Source organism: Dermochelys coriacea, chromosome 2 (assembly GCF_009764565.3).
Source record: "Dermochelys coriacea isolate rDerCor1 chromosome 2, rDerCor1.pri.v4, whole genome shotgun sequence".
In the NCBI taxonomy this organism is placed as follows: Eukaryota; Metazoa; Chordata; order Testudines; family Dermochelyidae; genus Dermochelys; species Dermochelys coriacea.
In genome coordinates this window covers 45,432,205-45,447,789 of record NC_050069.1, presented here as the reverse complement: position 1 = coordinate 45,447,789, position 15,585 = coordinate 45,432,205, and the positions used below count along the sequence as shown (strand labels likewise).

At 42.3% G+C, this 15,585-nt stretch overlaps 1 long non-coding RNA gene across 1 annotated transcript in view; it reads left to right on the top strand.

Moving 5' to 3' along the window:
- Positions 1-12,817, top strand: part of LOC122458631 — a 40,249-nt gene extending 27,432 nt beyond the window's left edge. Inside the window, exons 2-3 of the long non-coding RNA XR_006278723.1 lie at positions 10,958-11,896; positions 12,611-12,817. This is a non-coding gene — a long non-coding RNA (uncharacterized LOC122458631). The remainder of the gene's footprint in view (positions 1-10,957; positions 11,897-12,610) is intronic.
- Positions 12,818-15,585: the final 2,768 nt, after the last annotated feature.

The following is a 15,585-nucleotide window of genomic DNA, read 5'->3' as shown; positions in this document are numbered from 1 at the left end:
AACTGCGATTAGTCGACAGCCCTACTTAAAACAGAATTTTAGCAGTCCAAGCACATTAGCGCTTCAGATCAACTAGAGTTAACTGTATTCTGAGTGGTAATTAATGTTATTACCACCTAATCAAATACTATTTAATGCAGGATGTAAGCTATGTCCTTGGCTTTGTATATGGCATGTGGTTTGTCATAGAAGAAAGGAAGTATTCTGCAGAAGACAATTCACATAAGCATAGGATCTTGGATTAGTTAGAAAAAACAAACATAAAATTATGGAAACTGTTTACAAGTCTGGGACAGGGAAGAGCACAATACGTTACATTAAAACAGAAAAAGAAAAGGTGCATTTATTTACATTTTATTTCTTCAGATTTTATTATAATCAGAGTTTGTGGCATCACCTATAGTTAAGGTTTCATAGATTTTAATGCAAGAAGGGATCATTCAATCATCTTGTCTGACCTCCTATATAGCACAAGCCATAGAATTTCACCCAGTTATCCCTGAATTGAAACCAGTAGCTTGTAATGGACTAAAGTGTATCTTCCAGAGAGGCATCCAGTTTTGATCTGAAAAATCAAGCGATGGAGAATCTATTGCTTCCTTGGTAGTTTGTTCCAATGATTACCCTCACTGTTACAAATTTATGCCTATTTCTAATGTGCCTGTCACTTTCCATTATAAGACCTTGTTTTCAGTTGCTTAAAACTTTGCCAAATTAACAGTTTGGTCTAAAACTTTCCATGCTGGGTGTCTGCCTCATGCTGAATTTTTTGGGAGGAAGTTTCAGCTAAACAGGTTCATTGCTCCTTAGAATGAGGTTAGGAAAAATGCGTTGTTTGCCCATTTTAAAAACATTCTTACAGCTGTTTTGTTGAGAAGCTCTACCACCTCCATGATTTGGGACAGAGATTTGAAATTTGGCAAGACGGTCACCCTGTTGTCAGGGCTGTGCCTTTTGCCATGCCTGTGAAAATATGCTTACATTTAGCTACGTTTTAAGCCACCCCAAAAAACTCAGTTTGTGCATGTTAAGTAGACTCTTGTTAGAGTTTGGCAGCTAAATTCTCTGAGAAGTCCATCTCCACTGAACATGCTTCATCCCATAGCAGTTCCTACGTGCTGCCTAGACTGTGCATGAGCCATCCCTGCAGAGTGACTGAGCACATTTCATCCTGTGGCTGCAGGCGGTGAGCAGGACTTTCCCTGCACTTGCTGCTACCAGCAGGGTTGCTACCTCTGAGGTTAAAAAATAAAGGGGACTTCTGGGATGATCCTGATCCCACAAAACTGGACAATTGGCAGTGTACTGAGCACCCTTTCAGATTTCCCGGGACAGCTACTTCAAAAAGAGGATGGTCCTGGAGAAACCAGGCCAGCTGGCAACCTTAACTCCCAACTCCTTGGGTCACTGCACCACCAGATCTAAGAGCAAGGAGACTGTCCATCCTGTGGTCTCACAGCTCTCCCTGCTGACACCCAAGCAACATGGAGGAAAATGCAGAAGCATGTGAAATGGAGATGGGGTTTCAAGAGCCAGGGGATGTTGAATTGGATAAGAGCTGGGGGGGGGGGGGAGAGGAAGGCAAGATAGGAACAGAGGAGGAGGGAAGGCAGAGCAAAGACAGGAGTAGAGGGGAAGGAGCTGGGATGTGGGGATAGAAGGAGCAGAGTGAGAAAGAGACAGGATGAAGGCACAGGGGCAGCAGCACCTCTAACCACTACAGAATACTGAACATGGAGTCCTCAGTCTCGATATTCTTCTGCTGTCACCAAATAAACTGTGAAACCCACTGGAAAAATGTGTGTCCCATCCCATATAAAAGCCTACTACTGCTATCCATTACTCTGTTAGCTCAAGTGGTAGAAATCTGTGTTGTGGCTCTAATGGTCCAAACCTTGGTGATGACCCAAACTGGGAATCAATATGATTCCACAGGATTACATTTCTGTTACATCCAAATATGATGTTAAAAGAATGTTAAGATTGCAACGTCAAGCACTCAAAAGATAGGAATGACTCAATATAGGTGCTTGTGCAACCTTAATTGCCTTTCCACCCTCCACCCCGTACATATGTATTATGCTACAGTCTTTAATTGCATGATCACATACTATTTTTTCTACAGGACCTTAGAATTGTGGATTTTCTTCTGTATCCTTGTCCTTCTGACTGCTTCTGCTCAGACACAGACACCTCCACCAAGCAATTCCCAGGACCCTGTGAACCCCCCCACCCCACCACCTGTGTTATGGGTGGCAGTCCCCTACTGTTTCAGCTATCTTACTCCTAAAAGGAGCTTACCTTGATCCTGAATGAAGGATGGGTATCACTCCCATCAGCTTTATCCAGGTTTCACTCAACCCCCATTATAATATTATGGCCCTCCATGTTATCATATTTATACATCCTGTGCATCCGATGAAGTGAGCTGTAGCTCACGAAAGCTTATGCTCAAATAAATTTGTTATTCTCTAAGGTGCCACAAGTACTCCTTTTCTTTTTGTGAATACAGACTAACACGGCTGCTACTCTGAAACCTGTCATATTTATACTGTTTACTTCTAAAATGGAATGGATTGTGCCCTAATATTTGAACACGTATCATTTCTTCCAACAGACACTCTGTGCTTCTCTTGCTTTACAGTAAATTTCAATGGATGCTGGTCTGCAGTACTAGGCCTATATAATTTATTGGGCTAGTTATAATCCTGATACACAAGATTTGATCATTATCTAATATATTATTTGAAATCTTGCCATAATGCACTTGATCAATAAGCTATCTTACAGATGATTTCTGAAGAATTTCTTTTCTGTTGTAATTTTAAAAAAACACTTTACATACAGTAGGTATCTTATTTCCTTAATTATTTTCAAAAAGTTACTGAATGGTTTATGCATTCATCCCCATACACACAGCCTGCTATTCCCTGCTGGAATGCAACATGTGCTGAAAGTGAATTATTTGCATATCTAAATGACATATATTCATTTCTACTGTCTGTTTACTGCCCAACTAAGTTTCACCTCTAAATTAATTTAACAATGAGTCATAGTTGAGGATATTGTTGGGTATAGGAAAAAGAAATCAAATACATAACATCATATAAAGAAAAGGAGTACTTGTGGCATCTTAGAGACTAACAAATTTATTTGAGCATAAGCTTTCGTGAGCTACAGCTCACTTCATCGGATGCAAACTTTCACTTGAGACATAACTGTCTGGAACTCCGCAGCTGAAAAGACAATAGCTGTAATAGGAATCTCAAAGATGCACAGGATAAGGGGATTTCTCTCTCTCCACGAGAGTCCCAGACCCCAAAAGATCCTATTTTAAGGATAGTTTGGGAGACCCAGTTGTGGTACTGGGGACTGTGCTGTAAGGGCTGCGCTTCCCAGACAAAGAGTTGTTGTTGTTATGCACAGCATGCCGAGCTCTTGCAAACACTTTTAGCACTGTGTGATCAGTGAACACCACACCTATCACCCTTGGTTCCATATAGCTATCACCCTCATGGTCATCAAGCTTTCTCTGTGCTCCTTGCCAACCTCATTTAGGCATCATAACATCATCTATTGGGGAAGGGAAGCCATTGTTTCTGATGCTTACTGCCTCTATTCCTTCGCTTAGGATCCCCTGCCCAACAGATTTCTTTATCAAATACTTTTCTTTGGATTCTCAGAGAGCCTGAGCATCAAATCCCTTCCCACTTGTTCAGGTGAATTTGAATTCATCACTCATATTGAGAAGTCTTCCCTCCTCCATCTACCCAACCTATGTATGTGTTTACTTCTGACTCCTTGGAGAACCACTCCACTCATTCCTTTCCATTCTCAGGCTATTCAAATGACTGTTTTATCACAGACAGATCAATTTAAATACAAAGAAGTACATTTAAATAGCACCATGACTATTCTCTTGTGGATTAACACCAAAAGATTAAGAATTAATATCATTGCTCTAAGAAAAGGAGTACTTGTGGCACCTTAGAGACTAACAAATTTATTAGAGCATAAGCTTTCGTGAGCTACAGCTCACTTCATCGGATGCATTTGGTGGAAAAAAAAACTTTTTTTTTTGGAAAAAAAGTTTTTTTTTCCACCAAATGCATCCGATGAAGTGAGCTGTAGCTCACGAAAGCTTATGCTCTAATAAATTTGTTAGTCTCTAAGGTGCCACAAGTACTCCTTTTCTTTTTGCGACTACAGACTAACACGGCTGCTACTCTGAAACCTATCATTGCTCTGTCACTGAATAACACCTTTGTGAAAAATCAGAGGGTGGAGAGGGAGCAATGGCTTGAGCCATCAGCTTGAAGTATTTGGCTTTTGTTGGTGCATGTGTGTTGTAAGTGACCCATCCTTAATGAAATTGCAAAGTAGCTTTCTGGTAGCCAATATCTTTGCTGTTTAACAAACAAATAAAATATTACAAATGAACAAATGGGAGTAGCTTAAGTATTACAGAAAAAACTGGAATTTTAACTTTGATAACCAGAAATGAGATATGAAACCCAAGACAACACGACTTTGTGTTCCCATCTGCTTCTAGTGCCAAGTTAAGATCTTAAACGTAACATTCAAAGACATCCACAGGTCAGGTCCCAACTACATCAATGACTGCAGCTCCACCCATCACCCATCAACATAGCTGCATTCCCCTGGGATAATGCGGCTCAAACACATGATGGAAGTGGATGATATCTGCAGAGCAGCTGTTCTGTATTAAGGGGATGAGGCTATGGAGCAAATTTCCAGAAGAGAGCAGACTAATCTAGAGTCCTGAGAGTCATGTTGCAAGACCCTCTTTGATTTGAAAAAGTTTTCCACCATAGCCAATTCTAAGGACATAAGTGGTGTAAAAGCCTCATGCTGGGCCCTCTACATAAGGCTGAGTTTCACCCTGAATGAGCAAAAAAGGTGAAAAGCAGGCCTCTTACATAAAAAATATTTTAAATCAGGACAATGTTCTAGACCAAGTTTCAAGCAGCCTAAAGACTGGTGTATTTCAGAGCCAGGAGTTTGGTTTGGTCCATTATAGAGATATGGGCCTGCTGAAATTCCATATGAAATTCTAATGGTTACGTAAATTAGAAATGCAACAAGATTTTTTAAAAAGTGGTATAAAAAAGGGTTAAATAATAGGATTTCATTCATTTTGATACAATTGAATAGGTTTCTAGGGTTCAAAGCTCTTAAAATAGTGCTCACAAGCATATAAAATCTCTCTGAAGTGTTTAATGAGCTTCAGTAAACTTATGACATATCTATCTTACCTTAGTGACCACAAATTGATATCCAAGCTGTGTAATGGCCAGCCATTCCTGAATAAAACAGGATATAGCGAGCAAACAGAAGAAACAAAAGCAAAAGGAAAGGATTCATGTCAGAGTGCACCTCGTGCACACCTGCACTTCGCAGACCTGTGTAAAAATGTACCACCTTCTTCCCTCCAGATAAATATCTACTAACTAATTACTCCTATCTCCAATCTCTGCACTGCTGACAAATTAAATGAAACTGATGCAGAGTGCCAGGAGCCAAACAATACACAAGCTAATTTTGTTTTTTGTCTGCCGGGAAAATAATCTTCATAGGAATTAATTAAAAAGGATTCATCTGTTTGTGGAGCAGTCATGCTGCTGTTTCATAAAAGAATAAGTTCTGATCTGGATACAGACACATTGAGACATGGACACAGAAGGATGGGCTGCACACAGAGACTGCGACTTTATTCAGTTTAGCCGTTAATTTGACGTAACAGCATCCCAACAGCAACCTGGCAGAAAAGTTCCAGTGAATTTCAATTTGGCCACAGTAACTAAAGATATATTAGCAATCAGAAAGCAAAAGGGTCTTCCCCAACACCTCCTCCTTTGACTGCCATTTGGCCTGCATAGCTAGAGTCCTCCTTCCTTTCTTCACGTGAGGTAAGGCGTTAGATATGGAGAGCCTGAAGCTGTGCAAGACATTGAAAGACATTCACTGTGTCAAACCAGCTCACAGGACCAATGACTGAATAGCATCCAAATGGGGGTAAGTGCCCATGATTGATGCTTGCAATCCACATTCAAATCCAGCCACAAGGTCCAAGAATCAACAAAATACTCCCAAATCCTTGAATGCCAAGAGGAAATAATGCAAAGTGTTTGCCTGTCTTTAAAACATCTTGGGAAAGTCAGATTTTTTTTCACTTAGTCATCCCTGCTATTGTATTGCTTCCTCATCTATCCTTCCACTCTTACTTCTGCCTTCTTTTCACTAAACTGAAGCTACTTTTCTACCTTTTCCTCATGATCTTCTCTCTCTCCTGGTTGTATCTCATAACTCCTTTTACAAATGGCCACAAACACTCCTCTACTACTAGAACTCTTCCTTCTGGGGTCTGAAGTAAAATGACCATGGATTCCTTAAACAGGACAGCTAAAAAGCTAAACTGACAGAAAATGATCAGATTCAGGCCAAAGATGTAAAATGTTTTAGTACTAGATTTTTCAGTTACTATGATGGGAGAGCCTATATCCTAACCTACTGCACACATATTACTTGTGCTTGCCAAGAGTGGCTGCAAATGGCTGTGAATTCATGTGCAATACTTATGTCTAAGCTTGGTAGAATTCAGTATTTATTTTTTTATGATATCAGACATGGGCGGGTCAGACAATAATTATTTAATGCAAGTAGATGTTGAGATTCAAAAAGTTAAATCTTTATAACTGTTCAAACTCAAATTGTCAACATCAAATATATATATATATATATATATATATATATATATATATATATATATATAATGTCAAAATATACAAAATAAACAGCCTTCCAAACACTAATAAGTTCTCAGGAACATTTTTCTTATTTTGCCTATCTGTAAATTTCTATGATCATCAATGGACATATTTTTTTCAGGGATTTGTGTGTCTACAAAGAAACAGATTTTTATTGATATTTACCAATAAAAATCTAATCCTTCTAAGCTTACTTATAAGATGCAAACTATACTAATTGTATTAATTAATGTCAAAACAGAATTGTTCTGTGTCTAATTGGAAGACAGTCAGTCTATCACTAAGGATTAATCAATTTTTCAAAAGCTGCTTTAATTAACATATTAATATATTATTGTGTTGAAGTCTCTAACACAAGGTATGTATTTCTCAATGTCTGTCAAGTACCTAGCAAGATGTGTATCTCACTATATATTGATATAGATAGCTACACATCATGCTATGTTCTTCATAAACAAACAATATATTGCCTTGAATTGAAAATAAGGCAGTAATTCAATAGAGAAATTTATAGACAACATGAAATCCTTAAATTGAATTCATTTTAAATACAGCACTTACAGAACCCTTGGGTGAAAGCTTTTTTTAAAGCATTAGAGGAATCAAACAAACAAAGTCTATATTTTTGCACAGAGTGTTTTATGTTCAATGCCTCAATATTTATGTGCGGCATTATTTACTCTATGTGAAAGTAAAGGCTTTGTGTCTTTCATTCACTCAGCATTTCAGAAGTGTGAATACCCATGGGTGTTTTACACCCACAGGTTTTATGCTGACAGTACTTATATAATGAAAATGAATTTTTTACAATTTAAATTAAAGCTAACTTTAATTTGCAATTGTAATGTACTGTAAAAGATCATTATACAGTATGGGTGCCAAAGGAGATTTATTATGCCAGTGAGATATGTTACATGAAGGTTTGCTATGAATGAATGTGACACAGGAGAAGGAAAATAAAAAAAAATCAAATGAATCAAGTTACTAATATATAATCATGTTATACAACTAAAATCCTTCCAACTGTAGGCTCAATAGCCTCTCTGTTAGAATCTGAATTGCACTCACCTACCACAGACTCTCATAACTAGCAAACCAACTTCACCAACAGGCTGTTCAACTACAATATAAACAGTTCTCCAGTAATTATTCAAAAAATGATGGCTCAAAGATTTTCCTGGATAAACTGTCAACAATTGCACTCTAGTATTTTATGTGTGTGTGTGACAGTGTGTGTTTGGTGTAAAATGCAGAAGTCTTATTTTTGCATAATACAAGTAAGAAACACACCTTTACTACTATACCAGCATCCACTGCAGGCAAGCTTCCACCCTTTCCATTCCCTAGGGACCATTCTCAAGCAAAGCTGCTAATGACATCTTCCTGGTTAAATCTGAAGGTCTAACCTGCTCCTTTGCTACCTTCCTTTAATATCACTGATCTTTTTCTCCTCCTTGTCAACTCTTCCATGTGCTTCCATGACTCTGTCCTCTTCTTGGTCTCCTGGCTTGATTATGTAGCCATCTTCCCTGTCAGTATAGTGCACTTCCAATGTGTTTCCCCACCAATTTCCTGTAATTTTCACTCTTAAACCTCACAGAGGGGAGGGAGCCATAAATACTTACTCCCTATGGGCCAAATTGGCATTGGCCAGAGTAGGCAGTAGCATGGAGTCTCTTAGGGATGGATTGTTTCTCAGGAAGGCATAGAGTGTCCTGTTGTGCAGAGAGACTGTGCAAGATGCACCATCAATTAGGAGAGTGCTGTCCCTTCCTCTCAGTGCAAAGAAAGTAAGTGAGCTACTGCCACTCCTTTTGCTTTCCTGAGTGCCTGGTGTTTAATTTTGATAACCTTTGCACAGAACATGCAAAGGGACATGGGGATGCTCCTTGGCCCTTTTGCACTCACATAAGAGCCTATCACAATTTGACCCAAAACAAAGAGAGGGTGTCACAAAGGTGCAATATGTAAAAATGGAACCGGAAGTGTCAAATCTCTGCTAACATAAACTATTTCACAGATAGTGACTACAGACTGAGAGTTACTATCCCTAATGTGTAGTGATCAAGTGTTTCCTGAATAACGTCTGGTCTATACTACAGACTTATATCAGTATAAATTCACACCCCGAGCGACATAGTTATACCAACCCCCCCTGGAGACAGCGCTATATCAGGGGGAGAGCTTCTTTCATCCACATAGCTACTGCCTCTCGGCGAGGTGGATTAACTACGCCAATGGGAGAGCTCTCTCTGTTGGTATAGAGCATCTTTGTTAACAAAGACGATGCAAGCTCCACCAATACCGCATTTTAAGTGTAGCTATGCCCTCAAACTGATCCACAACTAGAGTGTTTTTTGTTATTTTCCTTTTTTAATTTTCACTGCAAACACTGTCTATTTACACTCTGTCTGTTTTAAAATTCAGGTGTCAACCAAGTGCTAATTTGCTGCTATTTGCTGGTGCTTCAATTAACACATTATTAGCTACCAACAGCTGAAGGTGGCTGGACCAGCATCTCTGTTTATTTCTTCAAAGAATAGCTATCTGAAGCATCTGTATAGATGCACTCACATAAATATAACTCTGAACATAAACATATGCAGAATACATAATCATACACAGTTTCAACCAGATGTGTTAACAAAACTATGTCTTGTTAATTTTAGCCACAGCCACAGCTTGTGCAGTTCTGAGTATGGAGTCAATGTAATGATGCTAGAACTGACCTGTGCCAATTCTCTCTCATGTATGCTTCAGAGACCATGGAAATTATATAGGATTTATATAACTGAATTTGGTCTGCTGGTGGGATCATTAGCTTCCCCATGGTCGGGTACTGATGGGGAGTGCAAAGTGAATGATGATCCATGCCCCCATAGCTCTATTGATTTGCACCAGCTGAAGATCTGGCTCCTTGTAGATATCTTTCTATACCTACTGCCAGTCTGTCCAGATGTGACAATAAACAGAAACAAACAGTAGCAGTCTTCTAATAAGGTTTGACTCGAAAGGTCCCACCCTCCCTATAGCAGAGAGACCTCAAATGCCCACTCCCCAGAGAACTTTAGGGAGTAAAGGCTATTTTACTTTGTCCCAGTTCCTTCCCCTACTTGAGAGAGAAAAGACAGAGAATGTATGCACTATACTAGCATTTCTCATCTCTCTCCCCCTCCTTTATTTTGCTCAAAATCTTACCTGCTTTTAACTGTTTTCTCTTCATTATTGGCTGTTTTTGTTTGAAGAGGGCATCCAACATGGAGGAAATGCAATTTATAGAATTATATATAGTCCCCCCCACCTTTGGGAAGGACCTATTGGCCTTGGACCCCATATATACAGTTCTGGCTCAGAATGCAGTCATTTTTGGAGAAGCTAGAGAAACTCTGTTTCCCTGATCAAAACCATTTTTCTTTTTGTCATATAAAGTCTGGCTTATTGTCCCATTTGTTATTTTCATTCTTTCTCTCTATAGCCACTTTAGTAATAAAAATTGCACATATACTGTGCATTGTACCCAAAGCTTGGTTATAGGACTATTAGCTACCACTCTTCATCACCCAAGGCAGTCTGACAGGTTTTAAGTACCAAGAAAAAGTGAGGTCCTTCCATTGAACCGACAGGGCTATTCTATAGCACTTAACTACCATCACTACCAACACAGGACCACATTTAATAGGAAATCTGGGATACTATCCAGGCAGTACCTGGCCCTGGAACTAGCTTTTTCTCATCGCTGTGATGCCATGTACAAAAATGATCTTAATGTTTTTATGCCCTATTTATGGAGAAATAGCAAACCAAAATGAAAAAAAAATCTTCCTTGCCTTCCCAGACATTTACTGATAAAAGCAGCAAACCAAAGCAATGAGGATGGATACAGTACAGAGAGTTAAAGGAACTACCATGCATATGAGAATGGGAGCAGAGAGAATAATACGAGTGATGAACACAATGTGAATAAAGTAGTTTTTGAGGAGGCATTGACCAACAGGATTACTAATATGCATAACATTGAACACATTCATTAGTCTTTGCAAGACTGGGGCTGTAATTATCTTTCTCATCCAAAAATATTCTGTAACAGATGAGACCATTTTAACCATGTTTGTTGAATCAGGTCATAATATATGGTATTCACTTTGCTTATCACAAATTGTTGCATATAGATTTTGTGCATATGGATGTCTGATGGTCCACTTCTGCAGATGAAGAAACAACAGATCTGGATGAAGAATCCTGCCTTGTCACAAATATCTGGAGACAGAGTAAGCTGCATCTACTATCCATCTGACAGCTGAAGCTGGTGTGTGTACCACTGCTATCTCAGCGAAGCAGGAACAATTAATATGATTGTTGCCCTGTCTAGATGAATCTTCTTGACCACTTTCTGAGTCAATGGATAGGTGGGGAAAGCATACAGAAGGCCCTTTCTCCAGTGTAGAAGGAAGAGATTCAAAAGGGATTGAAGGTGCTTCATGCTGTTGAACAGAGAAGGGGATACTTTTTGTTAATTTCTGTCACAGACAGTTCTACCTCGGGCTAACCCCAGTTACAAAAGATGTCATGAACTACTCAGGCCTTCAGAGACCCCTTATGAATCTGAGACCAGTCCCTGATGAGACAATCGGCTAGCCCATTTCTTTCCTGTGCTAGATGCAGGGCCACTAGACAGATATCATGAAGAATGCACCGGTCCCATAACCTCACCTTTTCAGTACACAATTGGAATAAGTGAACTCCTCCTTGTTTGTTCTCATAATACATAGCAGTTGTATGGTCTGTGACTACCTGAACCATCTTCCCTTGAATACTGAGGAATTAGCCGAGAGACAAATTAATGCCCTTTAATTCCAACACATTGATGTGCAAGCTCTTTTCTTGAAAAGCCCAGTGACATTGGATATTTCACGAAGCTAAATAAGCTCCCCATTAAGTTTTGGAAACTTCTGACATTGTCCTCACCAACGGTGAAGGGGGAACTGATGAAAACACCCCTGAGAACACTTGTCCTATTCATCTACCATGTCAATAAATGGAGACCGTCCTGAGGCACGGTGCCAAAGTCTCAACTTGGTGTGTAAATTGTCTCAACTTGGTGTGTAAATGTGAGGCATCCATGTTGCATTGGCCATGTTCTGAGCTGAGCAAAAGGAAAATGTAAGGGGTAACTGCCATCAATACCATGAGATCCAGGAAGAAGATCACTTCAGAGTATTGATAGGCTCAAATCTGTGAAATTACTTGTGTTTGTGTTCTAGAAGAAAAGCTTTCCCTGCTAGTGAGTCCAGTATTGAACCGATTAAGGGAACTCTCTGAGTTGGGCAGAGATTTGACTTTCTCGCATTGAGAGCAGATTCAGATCTAAGAGGAGGATGATTGTAACCTAAGTGTGGAATACCAGAACCTCGCATGTAGCAGCTTACAGCAGCCAATTGTCCAAACATGGGTAAACCCAAATACTCTGCTTTCTTCTATGTGCCACTGACACAGGAAAGTACTTTGAAAAAGCTCATGATGCTGCGGACTGGCCAAACTAGAGCACCTTGTATTGGAAATGGTACCCCACCACCATAAACCACAGTGTCAGATAGCAATATGAAGATGTGTGTCCTTTAAATAAAGCATGACGAACCAATCCATAAATATAAGCGTGGAAATTAGAGAGGCCAGGGTTAACATCCAAAACCAGAATTTTTGAACGTATTGGTTCAAATTTCTTAAGTTTAAATCAAACATAACCCCCCTATCTTTTTTCTGAATCTGAAAATGTCTCAGATAGAACTCCTGATCCTAAAGATATGTGGATACTTCCTCAACAGGTGCCATTTGGAGCAGCTTGTGAACATCCATAAGCAAAATCACCTTGTGAGATGGTCCCTGGGAAGGGAAGGGTAGGGGGAATTGAAAGAAGGCAGGTTTTCTAATTGAATGGCATAGTCCTTTTCTATACTTTTTAGTATCTAGTTTATAATATCTAGTTCAGTGGTTCTCAACCTGCGGCCCAATAAGAACACAGCTGTGGCCCATGCGACATCCTCAGGGCCGTAACTAGGGTGGAGTGGGAGGGGAACCTGTCTCAAGCACAGAACCATCAGGGGGTGCAAAATGGGGAGGCACAGGATTAGGTCCAGCATCAGCCCCACAAGCAGGAACAGGCCAGCGCTGTCACCCCCCTCCTTGCCTGGATCAGGCCCAGCAGTGTCAGCAAAAGGCCAGGGTGCTCAGTGCCCCCACACCCTACAGTGATCCAGGCTGGAGCAGGATTCCCAGCAATAGGATCGCAGCGGCAGGGAGTCAGGGCAGGCTGCATGCCTGAGCTACATGCAGCCAAAGTAGACCACCAGCGGGCACAGGGAGGAGGATGCAGAGGACTGGGGCATGGGGAGAGGGTGCAGCCAGTGCATGGGGGACTGACTCTAAGTGGGGGGACTGGTTGCTGGGGGGCAGTCCCTGGATGTGGGGCTAGATACTGGGGCACAGTCCCTGGATGGGGGATGTTGCATGCTGGGGAGCAGTCCTTAGGGTGGCTGGGTGCTGAGGTTAGTTGTTGGGGTTTGTGGGAGGATAGTCCCCGGGTGGGGCATTCTGCCCCGGCCAGGGCACCCTGTCTCTGCAGGGCAGGCAAGTATGCCAGCTCAGTGTTGGGGGCGGGTCTGGATGCTTGGGGGATGGTCCCAGGGTGGGCCTGGGTGATAAGAAACAGTCCCTGGCTGGGGAAATAGGCTGGGGGGCAGTCCTGGAATGCGGGGGCTTGGTGCATGGGGGACAGTCCCTGCATGGGGGGTTCAGTGTATGGGGTGCAGTCCAGGGCTGGGGCTACACCCAGCATCAGGCAATGTTCCCCATTTTTGCAGGCAGGGTCCTCAACCATGCTTTCTGGGCACTCAGCCCAACTGTGCTGGCAGCAGCAGTACACAAGTGAGGATGGCAATACAGCATGCCATGCTTACAGTAAATTTATTTTAACAATTAATGTTTTTATGTATTTTGCTAATTTAAAATGTTCTTGGTAGACATTAGCCAGTGTTGAAATGAAAGGTGCTATATCAATTTGAATCATATTGCTGTCATATAACATTTTTTTTGTAGATGTACCGGTAGTATAGATATTGTGTGGATGTGAACCACATAACACACAGAGAGCTGCATATGCAGCCCACAATGGTAAATAGGTTGAGAATCTGAGCGGCAGCGAACCAGCGGAGCAGCGGAGACAGCAGAGCAGCTCACAGCAGGAGTTTGCCTGGGACTGGTAAGTATCCGAGTGTGTGTGTTTGCTTGCTGAGGAAGTATCCGAGCGTGTGTTTGCTGGGAGGGAGCCTGAGTGAGTGTCTGATTGGCTGCTAGCCTGCAGGGGGCGGGCATTAGGGTGTCTGTGTGTTTGCGTCAGGGAAGCCTGGCTGTTTAAAAATAGCCGGAGCCTCGCAAACCAGCTGAGCGGCAGCGAACCAGCGGAGCAGCGGGGACAGCAGAGCAGCTCACAGCAGGAGTTTGCCTGGGAGTTCGCCTGGAGTGAGCCCAGTGAGGCTTACATCTTGCCAACGTCTCTGAGGAAGCTCCGTAGTAGGTAGGTGATATGGAAGGGGGGAATTCAGCTGTTGTGACCTGCACTGGATGTGCCATGTTTGTCTTTCTTCCACAGGACAGAAGCGACTTTGTCTGTACAAAGTGCAAGCTGGTCTCCATATTGGAAGAGAAGATTGAAGGTCTGGAGCAACAGGTAACGACCCTGCGTTGTATACGAGAGACTGAGGATTTTCTGGACCAAACTCAGGATAGCCTTCTAGGGGCACAAAGCTCTAAAGATGTAGAGCAGGTTGCACAGAGGAGCCAAGAGGCCAGTGAAGAAGCTTGGCAACATGTGACCTCCAGAAGAGGTAAGCGGAATGTCCGGGTTCCAGTAACACAGACACAGGTAACTAACCGCTTTCATGTTCTCTCCACAGGTACCAATGCGGAGAGTGGACCAGATGATATGTCTGGGGGGAGAAAGCAGAAGGAGACTCCGCTGGTTGGGAGGCATGAGATGCGATGTCCTGAGGTTGGAGGTTCCACGACCACCACTCCCAAGAGGAGAAGGCGGGTGGTGGTGGTCGGGGACTCTCTCCTCCGGGGGACTGAGTCATCTATCTGCCGCCCTGACCGGGAAAACCGAGAAGTCTGCTGCTTGCCAGGGGCTAAGATTCGTGATGTGACGGAGAGACTGCCGAGACTCATCAAGCCCTCGGATCGCTACCCCTTCCTGCTTCTCCACGTGGGCACCAATGATACTGCCAAGAATGACCTTGAGCGGATCACTGCGGACTATGTGGCTCTGGGAAGAAGGATAAAGGAGTTGGAGGCGCAAGTGGTGTTCTCGTCCATCCTCCCCGTGGAAGGAAAAGGCCTGGGTAGGGACCGTCGAATCGTGGAGGTCAACGAATGGCTACGCAGGTGGTGTCGGAGAGAAGGCTTTGGATTCTTTGACCATGGGATGGTGTTCCATGAAGGAGGAGTGCTGGGCAGAGACGGGCTCCATCTTACGAAGAGAGGGAAGAACATCTTTGCCAGCAGGCTGGCTAACCTAGTGAGGAGGGCTTTAAACTAGGTTCACCGGGGGAAGGAGACCAAAGCCCTGAGGTAAGTGGGAAAGCGGGATACCGGGAGGAAGCACAGGCAGGAATGTCTGTGAGGGGAGGGCTCCTGCCTCATACTGGGAATGAGGGGCGATCAACAGGTTATCTCAAGTGCTTATATACAAATGCACAAAGCCTTGGAAACAAGCAGGGAGAACTGGAGGTCCTGGTGATGTCAA